At 36.0% G+C, this 27,371-nt stretch overlaps 1 long non-coding RNA gene across 1 annotated transcript in view; it reads left to right on the top strand.

Moving 5' to 3' along the window:
* LOC145669138 (uncharacterized) overlaps window positions 1–27,371 on the top strand; it is a 53,758-nt gene that overhangs the window by 3,777 nt on the left and 22,610 nt on the right. Inside the window, exon 2 of the long non-coding RNA XR_014128144.1 lies at window positions 18,984–19,119. This is a non-coding gene — a long non-coding RNA (uncharacterized LOC145669138). The remainder of the gene's footprint in view (window positions 1–18,983; window positions 19,120–27,371) is intronic.

Below are 27,371 nucleotides of genomic sequence, written 5' to 3'. Positions count from 1 at the left end.
TACAAAAAATAATCTACATTAAATTCTCTACAAGAAATGTTCTCTTCATTTTTTTTCTCTAGGACGCACCATTTAGATGTTATAGGCGTGGCAAATTACGCATTTTTCTTTCAGCATCGCTTTGTAGAACAACCATAACAAAAATTTCCTGATACTATTTTGTTTTAGTGATTTTTCTTATATAAAATATAAATTAATATATTTTTCATTCATTGCAGGTGTGACTAAGGATAAGTAATCAGGTTATTAGATCATCTATGTTCAAGATGTCAGCTGAAAAATGTTTTATCTGTGAGAAACTTCTCGGTGATGGTGTTACATGTATAGTAAAAGAAAAGGGTCTCAAACATTAGTAGACTGCAGTATTAAAGTGAAAGATGGAAACGAATGTCAACTTAAGGGACTGAGAAGTGTTGCACTTCATGAAAAATGTAGAAAAGTTTTCATAAAAACAATAAGTAGCAAAGTCTTGCTATCAAAACGTACTTCATCACCTACGCCGATAACCCTTAGGTCAGAAGTACTAAGATTTAATTTTCAAGAAGCCTGCCTGTTTTGTAGACAATGTACATCAGATGAATTTTTAAAGAGACAGAGTAAAAGACTTATGAGTGAGCGTGAGAGTGTACATCGTTTCGAAACCATTCATATTAAAGATTCTATTATGGAAGCAGGCAACAGAAGAAATGATGACTGGGGGAGAGAAGTTAGTATTAGGATTGGCAATGTTCATGATTTAGTTGCTGCCGAAGGCAGATACCATTCCCAATGCATGAAAAAGTTCTACAAGATTTCTTCTGGAATGAAACGTGGTCGTCCGAAAGATAATGTTGTTTGAGATGCCACGACTTATGTTTTCAACTACCTTGAAGCTAACAAGGAAGAGTGCGAATTTTTATTCAGTGAAAGTTTTCAAGATTATAATGATACACTGCCAACTGAAAAAGCAATAAGAACTAAACTGAAAGAAAATTACTCAGAAGATATTATTATATAAACAAACAAAGAATGCAGAGTGCAGAAGAGCCGAAACTTGAAAGAAAGCTGCAACAGCATATGGTGCACACAGTCCTAACGAAGAGAGAACATTAAGAAGATCCTTACTACCATAGTTTTGATTAAGATGCACCCCCAAGTACTATTTGTAATGGGGATAAAAAGAAAATGATATAGTTGCTGCAATTATGACGTGAGAAATTACTATACTTTTTCTTTCCCATTTTATGGTCGTATTCCCTTTCATCATGATAATGGTGTCGAGAAGGCATTTTAAGATCCCAGGAATGAATGAATTAACGCCAATCAAAAAATTATCAGCCAATGGATACTCATCTGTTTCGTAAACCTGGGATTTCATATCTTCAGCAATTATTTGCCCGGCTGTCATTATGATTCTCAACTTCTCTTCGTCCATGTACTTAAGCTTTTAACGTTCATACCATGCATCCGTGAAAATTGTAAGCCCCATATCACGGAAGCAAATCATGGGCTTTAGGTTTTCGTTTGTTGATATAATATCTTCTGAGTACTTTTTTTTCAGTTTAGTTCTCACTATTTTTTAAATTGGCAGTACATCATCGTAATCTTGAAACTTTTCACTGAATGAAAATTGGCACACTTCCTTGCTTGCTTCCGTAATAGAATCTTAACTTGAATGGTTTCGACGCGATGTACACTCTCACGCTCACTCACAAGTCTTTTACTCTGTCTCTTTAAAAATTCATCTGATGTACATTGTCTACAAAACAGGCAGGCTTCTTGAAAATTAAATCTTAGTACTTCTGACCTAAGGGTTATCGGCGTAGGTGATGAAGTACGTTTTGATAGCAAGACTTTGCTACTTATTGTTTTTATGAAAACTTTTCTACATTTTTCATGAAGTGCAACACTTCTCAGTCCCTTAAGTTGACATTCGTTTCCATCTTTCACTTTAATACTGCAGTCTACTAATGTTTGAGACCCTTTTCTTTTACTATACATGTAACACCATCACCGAGAAGTTTCTCACAGATAAAACATTTTTCAGCTGACACCTTGAACATAGATGACCTAATAGACCTGATTACTTATCCTTAGTCACACCTGCAATGAATGAAAAATATATTAATTTATATTTTATATAAGAAAAATCACTAAAACAAAATAGTATCAGGAAATTTTTGTTATGGTTCTGCTACTAAGCGATGCTGAAAGAAAAATGCGTAATTTGTCACGCCTATAACATCTAAACAGTGCGTCCTAGAGAAAAAAATGAAGAGAACATATCTTGTAGAGAATTTAATGTAGATTATTTTTTGTAATAACATGTTTCGCTCTAAAATGCTTTTCATGCGAGATATTTACAAAAAACTAATTTTTGGTGTCATTTTTCCAAGATGGCGGCCAAATCCGAGGTGGTAGAGTGATGCAAAATTAATATGTTGTTACGGACACTTATATAAATAAAATGAAATAAAATTTGTTCCAGCTTTCCACCATTTTTTCCTTATTCGACCCTAAATCATCCCTTATTGACTGGCCTATTAGGCAAACTTTCATATTTATAGAACTGCAATTTAAACACAAACTAGCGCTGTTTGAAGGGCAAACATACAGTGCAACATTGTAAACGTATGATATCACACTTCTCACAAAACGTTTTTCTTTCTGTAGCGTAAACAATTAATTATTAAATATTTTATCTTCATAACAACGAAATATTCAGATTGTTAATATATTCTATACTGAAATCAAGCTCAACACTAGAGTTAGTAAATCAAAACTTTCGCTCGAACTGGAAATGACTATTACAACAGAGAAGACTGTGGATTTTTATGAGTAATAGATTCCATGTTCTCATATGATAGGTTTGGGACCAAAGATTTTTTAACTAGTTTTACCTGTTTCCTAACGTTAGATAACGTAGTCACCGGAACGGAATGTTTGGTTAGGGAGGAGAGGAGGAAGTAAAACAGGTAACTACCTATGAAATTTTCAGTATTTGGGTAGTTTTATTAGTGGAGACTTGAAGTACGCACGTGAAATAGAGACAAAGATATGAATAGTGAGAAGAATTTAGAGAAAAGAGAAGGGTAAGTAGCAGACAGATGACACGGGATGACAGATATCGCATCACGTGATTAATAACGAAGAAATATGCCGTTGATGTCAATATTTCACAGTTGGAGAGAAGCCATTATTATCAGAAGAAATAGGATTTGTGTTCATCAAAAGTCAAGGAATAAGTAAGTATCATTATTTATAATTGTCAGAGCATACTTAGTTAGTGAGAGACATTTATGTAGTTTACACCGTAGGTTTTGTATAGACACCGTGACAACAATTAACAAGCACATGTTTGGATAGCTTGTCTAATACACTTCTATAGTTGTGTACATTTAGGCCAGTCCTGCCAACTTGTTAGATATTTTGACAAATATTCCTTTCTACGAAGTAAAATAAGAAGGTGTAATCTATGGTAGGAGAGAAGGGACGGTTTTCTACTGTTATAAGAAATTTTGACTATTCTTTTTTGTCCATTAATCAAATGTAAAAACACTAACACCACAACCCAGTTTCGTATATCCAGAAATACTGTAGGACAGCTGGAAAAGCAGGAATACTTTAAATTGTAATTTGTGGTGAAATTTGTGGATAACCCCCTCAGCTCACGGCAGCCTCGCGAGATTTCAGTTGTAGTTGGGATCCCTAGTCCAGTGTGACATAGGGTTTAGAAAAGGTGTACTCCTAGTCCAATGCGACCTCAGAGCAGGTGATGGTTAGTTGATCAGTTGGTCGACTGATGCCAGGTCCCTCGGTGGTTGTGCTTTTATGTGTCCTCTTTGGGTCCTTTCGTGAGGTCCGTCTCCTTTCGGCTTCCCTCGGTGTCTTCCATGTTTCCTTCTCGTCTGCTTCATTGTTTGTAATCAATAACACGTGTTGTATTAATATGTGCTTTTGTCGTGATGTGGGGATCCTTACAATATACAGTACTGTATATCCAGAAATACTTTGAAAGCATTTCTATTTTATTCCATTTTCGTTACATGGCCTGCCCACCTGAGCCTCCTAGATTGATAACCCGAACAATGTTCGGTAAACGGTATAAATTATGTAGTTCCTCGTTTCGGAGTTTCCGCCATTCCCCGTTCCCGTTCTCTTGTGTCCGAATATTCGTCTCAGGATCTTATTCTCAAATACTTTCAGTCTATGTTCTTCTTTCAGAGTATGCGACCATGTTCCGCAACCATAGAGAACAAGAGGCATGATTATCGTTCTATATATCTTAAGCTTCAAATTCCTCAATAAGATTCGCGACGATAAAAGATAGTGAACTGAATAACAACACGAATTCCCTGCTTTTAGTCGAAATTTTTTTTCGTGAACATGGTATTGGTCTGTTAATATTGATCCTAGATATTTCAAATTATACACTTTATCGAAAGTATTTTAATGCATCCATAATATACACTATTACGATCCCGACGAGCTTCCATTTATTTAGTTTTCTTTGCATTTACTTCTAATCCCACGTCCCTGCAAGCGTTTAAGATTTCTACATTTCTTTCTATTGTTTTCTTATAATCTCCTATTAAATTTACATCATCACTATACACCATAACCTTGTCAACACCGTTCAGCTCTATGAGCGGATTTCTATCTTTGATTTTCCTTAAGACAAAGTTGAATAATAATGGCGACAACACATATCTTTGTTTCAGGCCATTTTCGACGTCAAAGCTCGTGGACAAGAAATTTCCTACCCGGATTTTACTTTGTGATTAATTTAAACATGTCTTAATTGATCTAATTAGATTTTTCGGTATTCCAAATTCTGTAAGAATGTTGTACAATGTTTCTCTCCTAAAATCAATAAATAATTGATTTACCGGGATATTGTATTTCCATTTCTTTCGAGTATTTGTCAAATAGTAAATATCTGGTCGATAGTTGATCGATTTCGTCTAAATCCGCACTAATAATCTCCAATAATTTCATCTGCGTATGGAGTCAATCTTGTTAATAGAAGTTTGAGAGGATTTTATAGGATATTGACAGAAGAGAAATGCCTCAATAATTATTACAATCAGTATTGTAGCCTTTCTTGTGAATCAATTCTTTCCACCCTTGTAGCAATTCCTCCTTCTTCCAGATAAGGAGAATGAGTTTGTGTATCTTGTTCCATGATTTTTCCCCTCCAGCTAAAATTAACTGAGATGGTATTTCGTCTACACTCGGGGATTTGTGTTTCTTTAATTTCTTTATAGCGATTTCTATTTCCATTCGATTAGATTCTGGAATATACGGTTCTGCGGAGTGCATTTCCCTTTCTCCATGAACATTAGTTTTTGGCTGCGCGTTAAGCAAATTGTAAAGTAAATCTTTCCATCTATTTAAGACGCTACCTGTATCAGTGAGAACTGTTCCGTCGGCTTTCTTTAATATGTGAGCGCGAGGTTGATAGCCTTTCTTAAATTCGTTGATCCCCTTATACACGTCCCGAATGTTTTACTTTTACTATTATCTTCAAGTTCCTTAATTTTAGCTTTCAAAAAATCGCGTTTCTTTGCTCTAAAAGCTTTGAAAGTTTCCCGCCTAATGTCTACGAAATTTGTGCAGTTATTTCGTTCGGGTTTTGTAGCCAATACAATTTTGCCTGTTTCCTCTTTCTCTGTTAGTATAGTGCATTTCTCGTCGAACCATAGCTTGTTCGTACGTATTTCTACTTGTCCCAAGTTTTCTTTTGCTAAAATGTTAACGCTATCTCTGATTTCAATCCAAGTATCCTCAACACTAAGGCATTCCGAATTTTCAAATAGCGAGAATCTATTCGAATGAATCTGGTATTCCCCTCTCATCTAGCTGCCCTCTAGTTTGTTTAAATTAACCCTCTCCTTTATTCATTGACATTGAATACTCCCTTTATTCAATGATAATCTCTCTCTTATTATCGCTGTTACCAGGTGTGATCAGTGTCACAATCAGCCCGTTTAAACGACCGGACATCATGCTAGATTGCCTTCTTCTATCTACTAAAACATGATCAATTTGATTATGTGTTTTTTTTCCGTCTGGTGAAGTCCATGTGTATTTATGAACGTCGCGATGTGGGAATTTTGTACTCTTCACGATTTGGGTTTTGGATGTTGCAAAGTTCACTAGTCTAACATCGTTGTCATTACTTTCCTTACGAAGACTTTCGTTCCCTATAATCGGTTTGAAAATATCCTCTCGTCCTACCTTCGCATTGAAATCTTTTAATAGAATTTTCATATGGTATCGCGGGAGTTGGTCAAATATTCGTTAAACTTCTTCGTAAAAAATTTTATATTGTCATTCTTATCTTCTGTTGGAGCATGTACATTTAAAACAATAATATAACACCAACGACTCTTAAGAGTAATAAACTAAAGTCTATCATTAATAAATGCAATTCGCTTAATCGCTTATATTCGTTTGTGAACGAAAAATCCTGTTCCTAACTGGTGATTTTTATTTCCTTCCCCGTAAAAGAACATTAAATTTCCGGACTTCACAGTTCCATTTTCTTCCCACCTAATTTCCTGAACTCTTACCAGCTCTATCCTGTACTTTTCTAATTCGTTCGTTACGGATTTTAACACATCTGCCCTATGAAGATTTCTATTATTCCATGTTCCAAATCACATGTCCATTTTAGTTTGTCGAGGTCGTGCCAAGTTATCAGTCCTGGTCCGAGACTTCTTAGAATGTTTCTGAGCAAGTGCCTTTCTTACAGGATGAGGCTGTTAGCCTCATACCAGATACCCAAGCTGGAGGACCAACTTTTGTCTCCTGTCCGCGACTGCTTATTCAGTATATTCCTTGCTAACCTAGACGAATTCTCGATCCGCAACCCGAGGACGTTCAATGCCATGGTGACATGACCCACAAGCATGTTAATTTTTTTTTGAAAAGCATACTAAGTAAGGGGTGGAATCACAACCAAAGGTTTGACTAGGGAGAGAAGAATGATTTTTTTTTTTTAAAATACATAAAGTCTACAAGTTTGCGTGCGTGAAACACGAGCATTTGGAAGCGATAGCATAAAAATGAACCAGAACTCTACTGTTCTAAAACAGATAGTAGAGTCAAATATTGATATTAAAAGACTATAACAAAATGGCGTAAGCAACTTTTTTTCTAGCATGAATATTCATTAACAATATTTCGTTGGATTTCTTGAGTTAAATATTACAAACTTTGTCGGTTCGTTTTCTACTTAATACATTTTCAAAGCTTACGCCTATTCGCAATATTCCTAAGAAAATCGAAACTGAAAATCTCATGTGCCACTTTGTTGTAGCCAAACGGCTAAAGTATATGTTCGCGAATGCGATTCCTAGTAGAAGCTAATGTATTTTGATCCAACTTTGAGATGTAGATATGACGCCATCAGAAAGAAACAAGAGCGGCTAAATGAACCCACTCAAACTAACCATTCAAACGAAAAATACAATGTTATCGAACTATCGAAGGCAATATAAGGTTGGTGTGACTGAAATGTTTAATGACATGTACCACTTTCAAATGTGAAAAGTAGTTGTCTCAGGCTAAAGTGACATACTTTAGGCATCGTTCAACCTACCATTAGGCTCCTGATGAAAGAAACCTGTAGTCTGCGATGCAAATAAGTTAATTGCACGTTGCACCGACCGGACATCACGTAAGATCTTCCCTGCCAGGAGTAATCGAGATACCAGAAAATGTAGCATCCCTTTTAGCATCAAGGCTATAAGAGATGAAGCCCTACAGCTTAACATGCAATCGGAACCACATTAACTCGCGCCGAGAACCGAACCTAAGTGATCCGCATCAGGAGAAGAGGTGAGAGACATTAGGAGAATATGATAGTTGAGGAAGTGTTTCATACTGCAAATCATGAGTCTGTACAGTCTTTTTAGGGCATGCACTAAAGTACATATGTGGGCGTGCATCGAAGAAAACATTAGAACACCAAGTGTGTTGAACATCATTGCTGGATGCTTGCGGATAGGTATCACGGAATTCAACATTGTAACTATTCGCAATATGGTGGTTTCGCCTCGACGGAAAAATACACGATACTACCATAGATCTCAAAAGTAGCAAGAATCTCTTCTGTGGATAAAGAAATAGTTTCAGAAATCATTCTGAGTGTTGATTGCAATTCAAAAACTGCCCTGGCTGTTTACGATTGCTGTAGAGGATTCATTCTTAACCAGAGGTGAAAATACGATGCAGGAATCACTTCTGGTTATTCCGCAACACTCAGAGAATTGTATACCTCCAGACGGCGGTTGTCCTCCAGTTGGGCGGTGTCAAGTCATATTACAATTGAGTCCAACTTTTCATATTGCCAGTTGCACAATTCCGCCGAACGACACTTATCCTTCAGACGACAGTGGTCTTCCAGTTGGCCGGTATCAACTCGTGTTGCAACTTTGTCCAACTTTTCGTATTGCCAGCTGTACAAATCCACCGAAGAACACTTGTATGGTGTGTATTTAGCCTGCGGATAGATATGCAGAATGTTAAATTTTGATCACTCGCAGTTGTGTATCCTTCATGGATAACACTTGCATGACTCTAGTCTACAATGCAGCTCCTCCTGTCTAACTGGACAACCCAACCTGTTTTTCAACATGTACGGAGTTTGTGGCATAGTACACGAGACCTTATCTAATCTATTGGTTACATTACAGAGTATGGTTTCTCACTATACGTAAAATCAGACTTTCAATTCCACCAGGCCAATAGATATTAATTATTTTAATAACTTGTACCTAAAATCGTTGATCTTTTACCGTTGGCGAATGTATTACAGGAAGCATATTCATGTCAACCTGGTGACTTTCATTTCTAACAGTCTTCGTATAAGCGTATCTTCTGACATATTAAAGAAAGATATGTTCTATTACGTGTAATGAGATTTATCGCAATGTATTAATTTATGACAGAAAATTCTAAGAGCGTCTGAGTTTGAACTGATACTTTCGGTTTCATGTATCAAAGCTTTACTATTGAAATAGTATCACTTATTGCTATTTTGATTTCTCTTTCCAAACAAGTATTCAAAAAAGAAACTCTCTTCAGGGCATAAGATAACTTATGTCATACGTAGTACCTAGGTATTAAAAAGCTTTTTCATTTTCCGGCGTTGGGTATGATTATATATTTATACATTTTGTATTTGTAGTTGCACATTGTTATTTTAAAAGCCTGCAAAATGTTAGTTTTCTAATGAAAGTCAGATTATGTTTGCAGCGATTTTTAAGGTATCACACTTTTATGAAGGGGAGGGGGCAGTATAAAATATATGTATATATGTAATATAAAATGTATGCAATTTTCCCATACTTTTAACTGCTTTCAAGGATTTACCTTGCATTTAGACAACTTTTCTTCTGGAAAATATTTTGCGGAATTCTAAAATAGAATTTCTGGAATTAGAATTTACATGTAGCGTCATGAAGGATGAATTCTGTTTTTATTTACATAATGTCTATTTATCCCGTAGAGATTATGTCATAAGATGTAGAACTACAAGATAATGAAATAAAGTCTTTGACACCACATGTTTATGTTTTGTAGATTAAAGGAGACAGATATTAAGCGTATGGCTATTTGAGAACGCGTTTTTGATGCGTTACCCCCGCAGCAAACGTGGCCTAGGTGGCTACTCGTTAATTTTACTTTCGCCAGTTAGAAATCCTACTGTGAACCAATCAGGGTTTCCAGGTCTTTTTGCCAGGTCCAGGCCTATAATATCAGAGTTCCAATACTCTGCACAAAGCATCTTCCAAGCAGCTGTTTCTTGCTAAAATCCCCTAGTCTGGCAGCACGTCTTCCCTTTTTTCCTTCTTTTAGACATCTTTTAAACAGCAGGTGGTCTATTGTTCCGAAATACACTAAGTATACTCAAGCTGACGTTTTCTCCAGGTTTTTATTGCTTTCGCGTTTGTAGCGTATTGTGATTAGCCATCCAGATTTAAATACATAGCGTATTCCAAACGTACGCTTGAGCAATAAAAACGCTTTGCGAATGCTTATGAATAGCCACGGTCTTACAGGACGAACGGCTCAGGAACTGAGCTAGGAGTTTAAACTTCCATTGCTCCGCTCCTAATTAACCTAGAGAGATGATTTATATGTCTATTTCTTGAGGAAGGATGAAACTTTCCTTTATGTTCACATCGAGGGACTAGCAGCGGAAGGGTAGGGGGAAGAGTTGGATATTTTTGGTCCCTATCCCCTGAGCATTTCGGGGAGGGAAACTCTTCCCCAAAGGAGCTACAAACATAAAAAAGTGGCATCATTAAACATAAATAAACATACTAACTAATGATACCCTGTCTAAGACCATTCTTGCCCACGACAAATAACAGGTTGCCAACTTCGAGAACATGTATTTTCAATTTTTTTTCTTCTTCTTTTCCGGTTTAGGCACGGGGGCACAGAAGTTACCTCGTTAGAATCGGTGTCCCATAAGCTTTCCAACGAGAATGGGCTTTATCTCTGTGACGATTCGAGGCGTCAGGGTAGACCAACATATTTCGAAAAATATGTACAGTGTGATTCTTGTAGGAAACACGTCTGGAATTTTTTTCTCACTTGTTATTGAACTTTGCCCTTCATTTTTAAAATGATTGTACCCAATGTATGGCGTACAAATGATTTTTTCCTGCGTACGACAAGTAACAGTGTTGCCAGCTTCTTACAAATTTCCAAAAACAAAGAAATCTCATTTTTTACATAAAAAAGATCTTCTTCTACGGGTTTGACACGGGGGACACAAAAGTTAGCTCGTTGAAATTTGTGTTCCATACCTTTACAACGAGTTATCGTTCATGTCCCTATGACAATTAGAAGGAGTACTAGGGGTGTCAACGTAAAGGTCTGTGATTTTCTTGAAATTCCTATAAGTCCTGCAAAGACTACGGGAGCAAGTGTCTAGTGCAAAAATATTTAGTCTTGAGTGAAACCAGAGACCTTTAACATTTTAAATATATATTCCACTGAGACACCGATTCATTTGTTGAGGTATTTAATAGCAATGGGAAGAAAATCAATGGCCGGCACATGTTCCTCGTAAAATGACTAGAAAATTTGAATTTCCTGTCATTACAACCTAGAATGATGTTAACAAACCACAATGATAACAAACTCACTAACACCTTCTGAGAGACAGGATCTGTGTCTGACAAACCTTGCAGTGTTAATCCGAAATCGTCTACAGATATGGCAAGCATTCTTACTGTCCTCATTCATACTTCAGCAAAAACTCTCAACGTGAGGATACTTTCCGTTAATAAGTGATACCTACATAAAATCTAGATTCACCAGCATCTGACAGAGAACAATCCAGATCTTCGAATGTGGTTTACCGAATGGGCGAAAGTTGAACTACCATCGAACTCGGATCTCCTCTTGAACATATTGCTCTTCTACGAGACGTATTTTTACGTGAACGGAGAAGTAAACAAACAAAACTACTGTTAATGGAATCACATCCAGCATTCGATTTATATCTCAGGAATAGCTGATGGCGGAAAAGTTATGGTCTAGCGTACTAATTTTGATACAAGAATCATTAGCCAATTCCTCACGGCACACACCGTCAATTTTGTCGGACTCATACCCATCGTTCTTCTAGAAGGATGGGTACCCCCCCCCCATCAGCAGTTACCTAGGAGGTGGCTCTGGAGTTTGGCACTGGGGAATTGGTCACCACGCTTTCAGAATCTCACGCAACTGGACTTCTACTTGTAAGGCTATCTACTTTAAAGCCATGATGTACACAATCAAAATCTGGAATTTGCAGCATTTGGTGTTGTGAATGGAAGATGCGTGTACTACCGTGTGTCCATAGATATTGCTAGCCACCATGCATGGGGAACGTAAGAGGCGTATGGCATAAACCATAGATAGGAAGGGTGATTGTTTCAAGCGTATGTTATGGGGAATCCACGTAAGAAACAGAGTGAACAAAGACCAAATGGTCATCGACATTGCCCTGCTTCGAAAATATTTCATATAAAACATGGAGTCGCATGACGACTTTCGTATTTAAAACAATAATGTGATATTTAAGATAGCAGCCTCCAACATGGCGGCCACAACGGTCACTTGTGTTTCTGAGCTTGCCAGATCCATAAAACATTACCTATGACCAACCCCAACCTAGAACTCTTTCTTGTGTTAAGGTTATAATATGACTTTTCGCCCACACGGCACAACTAATACTTTTTATCTGGTATTGCAGATGGTAAAGTTTGGAGGTGATTTTGCCGAACGTGGTTTGCTGAAAATCAACTCAAATTTGATAGTCGATTAAGCACTGATTGCTAATTTATATTTTACATTCGAAATAGTTCACTTTGTCCTCACGTGTCAGAAAGTTTAACATCAATTTTCTCGAATTGCTTTTTGAGTTTCGAGTTTAGTTTTTTTGTATTTAATAGTTAGTATGATGAGGGTTATATAAGAAGCTAATTGATTCTTCAGTATTTGATGGCGTCTCCAAAGGCTCCCGTATTAGTTACATCTCTCAGAATGACATCGATGTACTGAGAATGGGGATTTAACTAAGATCTATTTATACATAATTAATTTGTAACATAGTAACTGTTTAAAAGTACTCTTAAATTGGAAAGGTTTTGATTTAACCGGTATGTATACGGTCTTGCTAGTTACGAGTTAGGTCACCTATAATTCTTACCTATTATGTATTCTTCTGCAGTATATTACGATATAACAATTATAGTTATATAGGCTATATATATATATAAATACATTTTTAGTTTTATTTCCATTGTTACTAATAAATAGAAATTGTCTTAGAAACAATACAGTATTATTTAATTTATTTAACGTCATTAACTTCCTTATTTTAAGAAAGTCACAGAGTGGAAATAACCCAAGAACAGCATTTACTTAAAAGAATTTTCATATAATCGAAATTTGTTTACTTGAAAGAATAACAAACCTTAAAGAAGGAAATGCATCGAGCGAACCAAAGCAAAAGTCATTAATTCTATAAGGTAAGATTTTCAACTCCTAATATTCACATTTAAGGAGAAGCTAAAGCAATGTACAGTAATAATTGTATAGGGGATAATTTATTTATATAAACATTGTGTGAAAAATATGTGAAAAATAGCCCTAAATAATTTTGAAATCTGGTAGGTAAATATCTTAGTTACATTTGATAATAAGTAGATTTTCTCTCAGAAATAAATCTAGAGAAAAATACCAAAAATAGCGACCTAGTTAAGTCGTACAACTCTGGTCTCAGATGCACTTGCGTTGCTAGATTTCGGTGCCCGAGACGAAGTAGAATTCGGGTCCCTTACACTCAGCTTACCAAGCTTTTTTTTTTAAAGAGCTTTTTGTTGTTACGCTACGCTGAATTTTTATCAAGCTACTTGGACAGACCATCGCAACAGCAAAAACCAATCATTATGTATTCTTGTACAAATAATAGCTCTCTGCAAGAAGCTTATCTTGGACTTTTTGTTAAATTTGACAAGACTACCTTTGTTTGTATACAAATCCACATGGAGAACAGTTATGGAACTTTACAACTATTTACAACATTTCATACTATCGATAAGAAATGAATTTTCAATACAGTAGAAACTATGTTCTTTTAAAATGTTTGAAATAGCTGACAGCATTAGTTTACAACAATAATAGAAAACTTCTGTATGTGACCATACAGATACCATTTTAATTTCGATTCATTCACGGTAAAAGTTTTGTGAAATGTAACGTAAATTCAGAAGGAGCCTTATTTGCGAATTTCTCAATATTGATCGATGGAGGTGAACAATATGTTTAAGGTTTGTATTTAAAATCCGAAATATAGTTTGGCTACTACATAGGTTTGAAATTATAGAAATTACTTAATTTCTTAATGAATGAAAGTTCTGAATTTAAGATTACTTGTTAATTAACATATTAAAATCACACACACACACATTATGTATATATATATATATATATATATATATATATATATATATATATATATATATATATATACTAACAGTAGTATGTACAAAGTTATTTTTATTAAGAAACCTAAAGTTTTTACTTATCTTCCTAAGTTATCACTACATATTTAATATGAATTATGTTCATAGGAAATTAAATTAAAAATGGTTTACTGTATCTAATTCAAACTGCTAGTTTTATACTTTAAAAGTAGAATGATATCAATGCTTATAACACTGGTCTGCAAAATGAAACCGTAATTCTTAATATAAGTAGGAAGTACAGGATACTTTTATAAGTATCAACTAGGTTTCAAACAGGCCCAACTTTCGTTTTATTCCGGGTAGGGGTGGTACCCGGCAGGGGGCGCGGTGCGCTGATTGCGGTGACTCATTACGCAAAACCTTCACTAGGCAGCTAGCTAGACAAATATTACAGTGACGATTGTCCAGGTATCGCCCAGTGGGGATCCCACATATATATATAATGTTTGTATATGTTTTGTATGTAAAAATATCACATTACTTGACATGTACGCATAAAAAAAATATTCCATTGATACAAGTAGGGCCTAGTTGATGAAGAATTGATCCCAATAAATTCGTTCAAATTGGAAGCATTTCATGGGTCAATGGAATAATATATATGGTAGTGATTAGTCTTTGAAAAAGAAGAAATTCGTTAAGTTCTGACCCCTTAAACCCTTTTTCTACAACGTATCCACTCAATTAATCCTTGGTTAGCCTGCCATTTATTATTGATGGTTTTGTCTAATTCTGTGAGGTAAAAAATTTGGATGCAACAGAACAACACGTTTTTGCTGGTTTCATGTTCTGTTCTACTGGGAGGCAATGAATATATACATGGTGTTTCAGGACAACACCAACAACGTTCGGGAGGTGATTTCTGACACCAAGATAAGACAAAAAGTATAGATCAACCTGAGTGCAGAAATGTTGGAGTTATACGCTGTCGAAAACATGGAAAAATGTACTTTAAAGGTCCATAGCTCCAAAACTATGGGACCTATGGTAGTCGGGTCAAGACTTCACTTAGGAACTAATATGTGCCCTATCCAAATATCCAAGTTTCAGAAGCTTGCGGTACTCATGCTACAATTTTTAAAGAGGGAGTTTGACTACAGGCATATTATTTGAAATACTCACCAACTACTTTTATGTACTTGTATATTAATTTCTTTTAAGGACAAATAAACTGACAGATGACAATAATGTAATGTTGTTCATCTTTGCATTTCAGTACTGTTTATTTTGGCGCATACTGTACTTTACAAATTTTCAGTTGATCCAACTTTAGAAACCTTTATTAATGTAGAATTTGCATAAATACGGCCTTAAGGAGATAAGGATGACCTTAGAATCTTACGTCTTCTCTATCTATTGATACTTTCTTTTTGGGGGATTTTATAGTATAGTAGACCCAGGGGTAAATGTGGATCTGAAAAGGTAGGGGGACGGATGACGCCACGCCGTTTCTCGTGTCTATCTTTGCCCATTGTAATTTTTAGGAAGTGGCCGGATGTTTTGGAAGTGTGGGAACGGCGTCATCCCGCGTTCCCCCTCATTTTTACCCCTGGGTAGGGCAATTATTGAAATTCAGATTTGAGTGAAAGTTAGTTTATTATTTGTAGACTGGATATAAAATCCTAAGTGCCAAAATTAGAAATGTTGGGTTTAATGTAAATATATGGCCTATGTGCCTAACACTACTCATTGAAAAACTGGCTATCTTACTGTGGAAGTAGTTCAAATAATCCCCAGAAGAATGCGCGTGCCTATATGTCCCATTTTGGCACTTTGCACAGATTTTATATTCAATCTACATTTTTCTTCTTTACTCTTGTTAAATATTTTTTAAAGAAAGGTGCAAAAATACTTGTATTCCTAAGAATTTGTAACAGTACTTGTAGTAGCACGCATGTAACTTATGTTGTGAATTTGTTCCGTGTCTTGACTTCTACAGACTTTCGAAATGAAATAATTTCATTATATATGAAGAGATCGAACAAATTTCTTTTTGAAAATGTTTCCTGGGGTTATGGAAAATATTTAGTCTGTGCGTGGATCAACGTCACTTTTATGGTTACTTGAACATCAGCAGAATTGAGATTGATTGAAAGAATTATGACTGTGCATGATAAGAAATAAGAGGAAAAGAAATGCTATGAGAAGAATAAAACAAAGATGAAAACACAGATAAGCAGTAGATAAAATGAGAAATAAATTAATTAAAATGAAACAAAATGTTCTCACAAAGCAGACAGGCCTTGGGCATGCTGCAGGAACGAGAAAACTTTGAGGACGATCTGGGCATTGTTTCCAAGCAAAGTAGGCAGATCAGCTGGCAGTCCAAGGCAGGCTCGCTCAGGAGCAAGAGGAAGGCATTCCACGAGAAGATGGCGAATAGTGTGTAAATCAGCAGAAATTACCTCCATAAAACGTTACAGGAGTTCCAAGATGGCGTACACAACGGACTAGCGATAGAGTACAAATCAGTGTCAGGATAGATCAGATTACTCTAACAGTAGAAACTAAAAGCCGACGTTATCCTCATTGATAATCATCTCTCAAAACTTCAAACCTTATCAAGTCTAAGATGTGTTACAGTTTGAAATCTGTATCTCGTCTATTCAAAGTGAATTGTTAAAATATATTTACACAAACTGTGAATACATTTCAACGCTGGATGTTTTACTTTGTTAAGAACGTCATCATATTTTAGCGCTGTTGGGATAGGAATCAGGCCCATATCCAGGGGGGTCTAGGGGGAACGGCCCCCTAAAATTTTCATGGTAGGCTTGCAAATGAACTATAATATGGTGATGTACTATAATATGGTGATGAACTATAATATGATTGGATCAGGCCCCCTAACTTCATCCGGCTCCCCCCTGAATTTTTGGGCTGGCTACCGGCCTGATAGGAATAGAATCAAGGATGTCTATTGGACACTATAAATAACCATAAAAGGAGACCAGGATAATCAGGTTTAAGAAGAGTGAGAGAGATTGTACATTGCTATGCTTGAGGCAGTACAAATGAATAGATTGTAGTTAGTCTTCCAAATATGATATCCTTATTTATTTTCTGTTGTAATCAACAATTAATCACTAGAGTTGAATGCATCTTTGACATACATTATTTACTTTCACCTCTCGCTATGCTTAGAAATATATGATTTTAAAATTGAGCACCACAAATATGTTCACAATAGGAGCACTAGATGTATAAGTCGTAATAAATCTCGGAAGAAGTAGAAGTTAATAAATTGAAATGTCATTAAACGAAAAGAAGAGCTAAACCGCATAAGGAAAATCAAGGAACAATATGAAGAATAATAACTTTTCAAAGTAAATGTTTCGCTCTTGAATTACGGCTAAACACTACGTCTATGAAAATACTCGGTCGATGATAGCCTATTAAACTATTGTATATGGTCCAAATTCTTTGGGATAATGATTTCATATGTCTTCCTCATTTTCACTCAATTTTCTTTCTGAAGATGAAATATATTTCTATTGAATAAATAAGTTGTTAGCTCATTAAGTGACCTTATCAATACAATTACTCTTTGATTTTCACAATCATCGTCACAGTCATCGCCTACAATAATAGACTTGCGGATTGGTATTTTTGCTTATTCCTGTATTTTTCTGTATTTTTGCTGTATTTTTGTATTTTTGGTTCTGTATTTTTCTTATTCCAAATACAGTGAAACCTGTTTATTTGTCCATCATCCGTTCCTTGAAAATGGCCACTTAGACAGGTGGACGACTTACATAAAATAAGTGTGATTGGTGTATTTTTAGAATAGGATTTCTATCACTTGATTGTAATATTTTAATAAGCAGTCGCACAACAGCTGTTTTTAAATAATGTATATAATCATAAAAATATACGTAGGTAAATACCTCATGTTAATGAGCTATAAGTGTTTCCTTCGGAGCAAAAGATGTTTTGGGAATATCTTAAGGGAATTCATATCTCAAAACCTCCCCTACCTTTCGACAACCGTCAGACGCCAATAGGTGACAATCGAGAGGGTTAGCTTAACCTTGAGAATTTTCCGGAATTACTAAAGCTCCCCATGAAAGGAGCCAATATAGCTGTTTTACAAAAACCGATAGAATAAACAAATACATACAAACATTTCCTGAAATCCTGTACATGCTTTTTCTTATTCACATCTTTCATCACCACTCCTTTATCAGGATAGTGTTTTGTCCATTGACCTACAAGAACAAATCGTGCGAATCCTTGCTTCTCTGTCTAAAGTAACAAATACAGAACATCTGCCTCTTAATGAGAATACGAAACAGTTAAGAAAAATAACTAAACGGTATTTTGCGTGGCAAAGATACGCAGGTAAATTTATCATTATCATAGGGTAAACATTACTTTAACGCGGCCAACTTCCAAGATGGACAGGTGGCCATCTTACAGAGTAATAAGTAACGAATGTCTTATGGGAAAATGCATGTTCAAGACGAACCAGGCCAAGATAAGCAGGTGGCCAACTTAGAGATGTGGCCAAGTTGACAGGTTTTACTGTACTAAGTATTTTATACCCTTTTAGGTATCTATGTAAGCCTGAGAGCCTAAAGGCATACATAAGAAAGTGTAAAATTACCTTATGAAGTAGTTAATAATAATTAGTGGTACCTTTCTTTAGAAATGAACATTTTAGACATCAGAGAAGGGATCATTCCGTCGCTATAAGTCTCGTTCCTATTAGAAATAATCTGCCAACTAATAGATACACATGCAAATGACAATTTTTCAGCACACTTTAATTTACATTTTGAGCTTCGATGGATTCTAGATGCGTTCGGCTCTCCTGAAAATATCCCTACCTTTTTTAGATTGCATTACAACCTTTCAACTACTTCATTCACTTGTACTTCAGTCTAAATATTTATTTATTTATTAAGGGATGATTTCTATGAATTAATATATAATCGTAATTTATAAATAAATTTCCTTTTTCAGAATATTACTCAGGATGAGATAATACTGATAATAAAGGATATTCTTCTTAAGTTCATGCTACGGAAAACCATCAAACACAGAATGTCTTGTAACATTAAATATTAGATATGGTAAATCGAAACGCAAGCAAGACAAGGTAAGAATATTTTCTTACTCACGGGTATAGAACATTAGAAGTTACTTCAGGATTTTAGATAAAATAGCTTAAAATTCAATGGAGTCTTCAGTCTGCAGTTACAGAATTATGCTCATTAGGTTAAGAAAATCGGGTGATTAATAAAAGAAATTGATAATAAAAGTGGAGCGGAGACAATGAGAAGTGTAGGAAGAATTCCAAAAGAAACCACGGAGACAATGTTATTTATTACAAGCAGAAACTCCCCTGGGTTTAAAGCAGAAACTCTTCGCCATCTCATACGTACGCACAGTAGAGTCATTTCAGATTTGGCTTGGGGGGGCAAGACCCATTAAAATTCCGCGTTTTTCATTGACTTACTACTATTCTATTGATAAAATCTATATAAATCTCAAATTCAGGGGGGAAAGGCCCCTCCCTGCCACCCTAAATGACGCCCCTGCGTACGCGTTCCACTATTGAAATCAGTGGCTCCCAAGTCAAAATATAGAAATTAGCTATCAGAAACCACAATTTGTTAATGGCTTAGTACATTCAGATTGTGCAGTGTATTTGGACAGTTTTATTAATTTATTTATTACATTTAACAATTTTTTTCAATTATACGTAGTAGGAACGTGAACATGTAGCTAGTTCGGTTCTCTTAAATATCTGCGTTAAGATTATTTTCGGTTTATTGACTTGTGTCCTAACTAATTAATAAACTCTATGGGCTGTGGAGCTCGAGAGGTTCAATGCCGCGTTCACAAACGCTCTCTGTTGACTTCTATCTTTAGCCAACTGGATCCAGTTTCTACTTTTCGTATTTTTGTGAGATCCATTTTAATATTGTCCTCCCATCTGCCCCTAGATCTTCCTAATGGTCGTTTCCCGATTGGATTTCCAGTTGAAAGTTTGAAAGCGTTTCTACTTTCTTCCATTCTGGCTACATGACCTGTCCACCTGACAAGCAACGTACAGAACAAGGCAGGATCAGATCCGACTCAAACTTCGCCCAGAGGACACATTATAGAAAAGAAGAAAAAATGCCAAATTATTGCTGCCCATATCCAGAAACACCGGAGATATGCTCCGCAACATAACGCACCACGCGACAATATGCTATAAGGTAAACGTCGCAAGATACCCATTTATGTCGAAAACGGAAAGGATAGGCAGCATCAAAATGAAATCAAGATATTTGATATACTATAGACCCCCTAACACTGACTTGGCAGCCATCTTGAAAACCGCGTTCTTGGATATAGCGTAAGGTATTGAAATGAGAAGCGGGATGTATGGTATATCAATGTATGGTAAAATTCAAAAGCAAAACCAATGATGTAACCGCGAAAAACATATGTATAATGGTGTGGACGGGACGAAGTGTGAAAGACTCGGGCAAAGCAAACGTGTATTCGAAGGACAGAAACAGCAAGACCCCCACGACAGTGATACGCGACAAGTAGCTGCAACAGTGTTTGTGCATGAAAGTGCATCCACCTTGACAGATTATGCCTTTCGAGGATATTGGGATTCGGTTTGGGACAGTGAAAACCACAGTTAGAACCCGCGATACGAGCGCTCGTTTGGAGACAACATAAACTACAAAAGACTATCTCTTACGGAACAGTAATTCGGCAGCTCGCTCCAGAGTGTAGAAGATATCATCTTGGATTGGTGATCAAAAGCACGACCTACCTGGGATTGAAGCCCACTCCTAAACAACGTTTTGTACGTTTCTTGTTCAATTTTCTTGCTGTTTCGTGTAAACAAAGGATATTTCGGCCCAGATATATTTAAACAACACTATCTGAAGCAAAGTGTGTACGAAAGAGAAAGCCCAGCCATGTTCTAGCTTACATTTCTTTACGAATATTTCTTTTTCTTTGCGCGGTTTGCTACCCTGTTTCGCGACAATCCCAAACTGTCACAATATCAGAGAAAGGCAGCGTTCTGCATTGACTCCATGAATTCCATGTGTTGTTGCTGTCTCCCACTAGAAGGCTAGTTTACCACACAATGAGACGACTCGAATTGTGTCTGTACTCTACTATCGTGGGATCTTGCCCTATTATTCTGTCCTTCGATAACACGTTTGTTTTGCCCGAGTCTTCCACACTTCGTCCCGTCCACACCATTATACATATGTTTTTCTCGCGGTTACATCATTGGTTTTCCTTTTGCATTTTACCTTAGATTGATATATCACACATCCCGCTTCTCATTTCAATACCTTACGCTATATCCAAGATCGCGGTTTTCAAGATGGCTACCAAGTCAGTGCTGATTATAGCATATGAAATATCTTGATATCATTTTGGTGCTGCCTATCTTTTCCATTTTCGACATAAATGGGTATCTTGCGACGTTTACCTTATATCATATTGTAGCCTGGCGCGTTATGTTGCGGAGCATGTCTCCGGTGTTTCTGAATATGGGCAGCTGAAATTTGGCTTTTTTCTTTTTTTCTATAATGTGTCCTCTGAGCGAAGTTTGAGTCGGATCTGATTCTGCCTTGTTCTGTACGTTGGTTGTGAGCCTTGTATTGTAGACTTGATGACGATAACAATGTTTGGTAAACGGACTTTGTTCTAGTATTTTTATTTATTACTTGGAAAATAATTTGTAAAACTACATAAAATGTTCTAGAGTATAAAGTACTACTAGGAATTGTTTTCGAAGCTCAACATCAATTTAGTTTTCTAATTTCCTGTTTCTTTCCTTTCCTTTTCTTTCCTTTTCTTTTCTTCCATTCCCCTTCGTCTATTTCTCTTTTAAATCTTCTTTTTCTCTTGTTTCATCTTCTTCCTTCGATTTCGCTTTCTTTATTTCTTTACTTTCCTCCTGGTCTTCATCTTTCGTTTTCACTGATCCAGGGAACAATATTTAATTCAGATAACACAACACATTTATTCAACGTTAACAAAATATATACATACTAGTTAGGGAGATATAGGTATCCGTCAGTTTCATCATCATTTATTTCCCCACAAATACGCATGAGCAAATTTCCAACACCTCAAAATACCTATTTGACTTCTTGCATTTTCAATCACTCTGTTTATAGTGACCAAATATATGATTTTTAAAATTGATGTATCTAAAAGCTGGATCACGATGTTCAATCTCTGTGCTTATGAAAAGTGAAGCTTAATTCTCACATGAATTAAATATAAATTTATTATTTGTTTGTCCATATGCCCCATAATTTTAAGAACTGATGTCGTAGTGCATGTACTTACTGCAAGATTTAAAAAAAAAAAATACTCTTCCAGTTACTCTCATGTTTTCCCTCTCTTGCATAAAAAAATTTAATGTTAGGAAAGGATACCATAACAGTTACAGTAACATTAGCGACACCAACCTAGATGGAAATGTAGGTAAAGAAGGATAATTATGACCTAGAAGTTGTCGTGACCCATGACGAAACATCATGTTTTCAGCGTTAAAGAAGTGCCAGAATTTGATGTGAAAGAGCCAAGAATCTACAAAACCCTAGTTTTTTAAATTTTAAGTTTAGGTTTAGTAATGTTTCTTCCACGTTTCTCGATCTTCAGTTTTTTTCTTTTAACTCCCAATATTTTATTTTATTTTTCAAATCACCAATAACCTGTGTTCTTCTTCTTCCTGCTTCTCGTTTTCCTTCTATCTTTCCATCTATGGTACTATGAAGAAGACAATTCCTTCGGAAGATGTGTCAAATCCAATTGGCCTTCCTACGAAGGAGGATCGCTAAAAGCATCCTCTTCTCTCCTATCCGTTTTAAAACATGTTCGTTTGTTTATCGCTGTCCATTTTCCTCCAACATCACATTCTCGCCCAAATGCGATCCAGGGGTTGGACCGAATTCTGTAATATGGGTATCTGAGAGGTAAAAGCGTCCAAAACTGACATTATCACCTCGTATAATAGTGTTCTATTAAGTATAGTGTAATATTGCGTACGGTATCTTTTCGACAATTCAACTTTATACTGTACTACTTTACATATGTTATTTCAATACACCAGTCCAACCGAAGTGTATATTCTAGTCACAGTTCGTTTAGCATTGCCATATTACGAACCATAGCACTCAATGCACAGGGTAGCTCATAATTACATATATATATATATATATGATGTTTCAAAGACTGTGGTAAAGAAACTAGCAACAAGTTGAACATAGAATTAAAAACATTAGTCTTATATCTTTCCTTACAAAAATTTCAATCTCTGTTCTCCATAGTATGGCCCACCAATGCACCATACAAATCGATACATGCCTGGAGACGAAGAGCAACGTTGTCATAAGTAACTTGACAGAGCCGTACTGGTATCTGTGGAACTCTTCTGTGATAGCTTCCCGTATTTCGGTTAAATTGAGAATTTAATGTTGATATACTTTGTCCTTTAAAACACCAGTTAAGAAAAAATCAGTTGGTGCCAAATTGGAAGATCGAACTGGCCACTTCCTCAGTTTCACGTCAATATCGATCCAGCGTTTCGAGAATGTTTCATCTGTTCCGTCATCTTATCTGGCATACACTAACGGTTCTAAGTCCAGTGACCATTATCCCCACTCTCAGGCCATACAGTGTTACCATATCGAAATATTTTTTCGAGAATTACAAGTGCTATAGGCAGTCAAATATCATATACATAATTATGGGACACCCTGTAGGTTCAATAATAAGGCACGTAAACAATAACGCGTTAAAGCATCTGTGTCTATCGTACGAAATGTATGTTTGAGGTTGTCGTGGCCATGGGTAGAGTATAACATAGAAATTCTGAAGGTCGTGAACAAATACGATAAATGTTTAAATGAAAGTGGTGATTATGTAGAGAAGTGAAGGGAACTCCAGGTATGTAACAGAATACTTTCCTCCAATGAATATTGTGTTTTCCATTATGTACAGGCCTAATTATGTATATGTAACTTAACGGTCTTTTTTTCCTGGATGACCCTCGTAGATTACACTCAATATTAATTTTCTCGAAATCCAGGTCCGAACGTGTTTTCCGGTTTCTTCAGCAGTGGATACTAATAAAGTTGAATTGCTGAAAAGATCAGTTAGTTAATAAGGTCCCGGCCGGCTCAGAACCTTGTCAAAAAGAAAATAGTAAAAACGGGTAGAAAACAGGAAGAACAATCGAACAACAACATTCACTATTTTGTCAGAGAATCAACCTTAAAAAATTACAAGAAAACTCATAAAATTGCAGAAGTGGACACAAGTGAAAACTTGTCCATTTCTGAAAGAGAAACAATTCCATGTGGTTATTTTTCTGTAAATACAGAAGCAATTTCTACGTTTGAATCCATTGTGAAGGAGAGAAATTTCACTGAAAGGGAAAAATATTTCGCCTACCATCTCAAGGGAATATAATAAAAATTTTAACATTTTTCAAATTACAGGCTACTAATAATACAGTATTCAGGACAATCGGAAAAGAAGTTGTATTTTGTAGTAATAATGATGTTTCCTTTATCAATATACTTGGAACATTTTAGTTGCTGACAAAAATAGCTAACAGGAAGATGAAATGAAATGAAATCTTTAAATTTTACGACCCACAATTATGTCGGCTAGGCTAATGGAGACGGTCAAGATGAAGGATGAATGAAATGGTGGACTGAAGAAAGTGGGAGGAAACGAGAGAACTCACGCACGCGGTGTTTGTCCACCACAAAGTTCAATTGGCGTGAGCGAGAATCTAAGCAGGGACCCCACGCACTAGAGGTGAGCGCTCTACCACTGAGCCACCGCGGTCGCAGCTCCCAACGATAGGAAGACTTCTTAAATAATTTCAATTTTTTTTAATTCGCCTTCTTCAGCCTCTTTTCTTTCTTTCTTCCCACTTTCTTCTTCTAAAATTCCCTTGTCATGCCACTCTCTTAATTGTGTGTCTTTGCTAAAGTTTTAGCCTCCTTTTCAGCACCGAGGCTATAAAAAACGTGGACCTACAATTTAAAGTGGTATTCGAACCATCGTAATGCATTCAATTCTTTCATACCAAGAATCGAAGACCTCGCTCACCAATGACACACATGTTAATATTACAACTAGCGGGGAAAGTTTTTGATCTGTTATTTTCATTCTTAAATTATTTCTTCTTTCGAGCTATAAAACAATTTCAACATTTAATGCAGAGGTGTGTAAAATCGGAGTAGTTGCACCCCAAGCATATTGGTTCTCTTACTTGGTGTATTATAAATCTAATCAACACGTTCTACGTAGAATTGGACATAATTCACAATCGTTCACCATTAATGATCAAATCACTAACAGAAGAGTATAGCTACGAAAGGATTTCCTAGATTCTCAAAATTCAAAATCTAAGGCAATAAAACGACAATGCAACAATTAAAATTTAAAGAGATAAAACACTGGGTTATGAAGAACAATTTATTGTTTCTAGGATATTCTTCATGCTCCCATTTGAAAGTTCCTGAAGTGTTACGTCATACAAGAGCACATATTATTGTTATTTCGCCTTACTCTTAGTAAAACTGATACCTAAGTCAGGGGTGCCCACAAGGGGGGGCTATGACGCAAACTGCGTCATTGAAATATTTGGGGGGGGGTTAAAAATCTATATAAATATGTTTGATGGGGGGGTAAAATTAATCGAAAAGAAAATTTTTTCATGGAAGAACACCTACGGATAGACAATTGGGGGGGTGCGTCATGGACATAAGGGGGGGTGGGCACCACTGCCTAAGTTAAATGAGTTTATTCAGGCCTGAGAATTTTTATTATGATTCATAAGTTTTTTTTTCTTTCTTTACTTCCGAACTATGCTATGCATAAGTGACTGAAGGCTTATAGAACAGCTTCGCAGTCTATCAACAGATATAAGCAGGAACTGTGAAGGAAATCGATTTGTTTCTTGCAATTAATTCAGCGTCCCAACAATAGGTTTCATCCTCTATTCGAACCAGAAGTGGTTCAAAATAATTTCAGTTTCAACTCTTACCATCAAAGAACGAAAATGGCAATAAAAAGCCTCAAGCAGTTTTCTGCAATCCATTTGCTTCGTTGTCTTTTCTTTTTTCCTTTCCTTTTTTCTTCCATTCCCTTTCGTCTATTTGTCGAATAAATCTTTTCTTTCTGTTGTTTCATCGTCTTTCTTTGATTTCCTTTCTTTTATTTCTTTACTTTCCTCCTGGTCTTTCTTTTTCGTTTACACTTTGAAGGTTAACTCTAGAAGCACGGAAATTTTGAACCCCCTAGAAGCATGAAGCAGTCAAATTGACTACTTTTTGTTTCTGGCTAAAATAGAAAATAATGGTCACAGGATGGCTGTTTTATTTGTAGTTGTCAGTGAGGCACATCTACAATTAAGCCTAGAAAGCAATTTTTTTGTTATGCTTATTTATAAACATTAAGCACATCCATATGTAACATTAAAAGTATTTATGAATAAAATATATTTAATATCAGTATTTTTAAAATAACGAAAATATCCAAAGATAACTGTCAACTCTTACATAGTAAATGTTTATTGTAAAGCGACATTTGTTATGATTTTTTCGAAAATATCTCGTTTTCCACTTGGTGCAGATAACTCGCTTTCCGATCACTTTTCCACAAACATCCTTTCGACATTTGGAGCAGGCGTCAGCTATTATATATATATATATATAATCGTAAATGAGATTGGTTCCCTTGTGTGCGGAAGAAACTCCCCCATCTTCAAAGGCACTGTCATTGTCATCAGTGACATTGAGCACAAACGATGGAGATATTGTCGCCTACTGATTTTCTTTCCGGTAAATTTTCTATATATTATCCACGAATGAAATGGCAAATCAACCACTTTGAAAACATGTACATTGGTCACCGTCTACTTGCACACCTCACTGTGTTTCTTCACCATTTGATTCGCTATGTCTACACCAAACCTCGTCTTATTGTAATTGCTATAGTTTTGTGTTTTTTTTTCTTTGGTGTCATGAGAATCGACTGTGACTTATGCATGGAACTCAACACACAAACATTTTTGCTCTGCTTACATTTGCAGACAGTTAATCCATTACCACTCTGATTGTCTTTTTGGAGATCACAACCTTTAGGAAGCTCTCTTCTGTTTTGATTTATTGCCTCAACTAAACTCGTACCTTTATCCCTAAGATATTTACCTAGTTTCTTTGTTGTGAAGAAGCTTTCACATGTCATGTTTATTTCCTTTTTAGCTAAAGGATTTATTAATCTACACACTACAAATTCACCTAAGAGTGTCCTAGCAGGACGTTCGAATGCCCAGATATGGAAAGCCATTAAGGA

The sequence above is a fragment of the Thermobia domestica genome, chromosome 13, assembly GCF_964235325.1.
Source record: "Thermobia domestica chromosome 13, izTheDome1.hap1.1, whole genome shotgun sequence".
Classification (NCBI taxonomy): domain Eukaryota; kingdom Metazoa; phylum Arthropoda; class Insecta; order Zygentoma; family Lepismatidae; genus Thermobia; species Thermobia domestica.
This window is presented reverse-complemented; position numbering and strand designations above follow the sequence as displayed.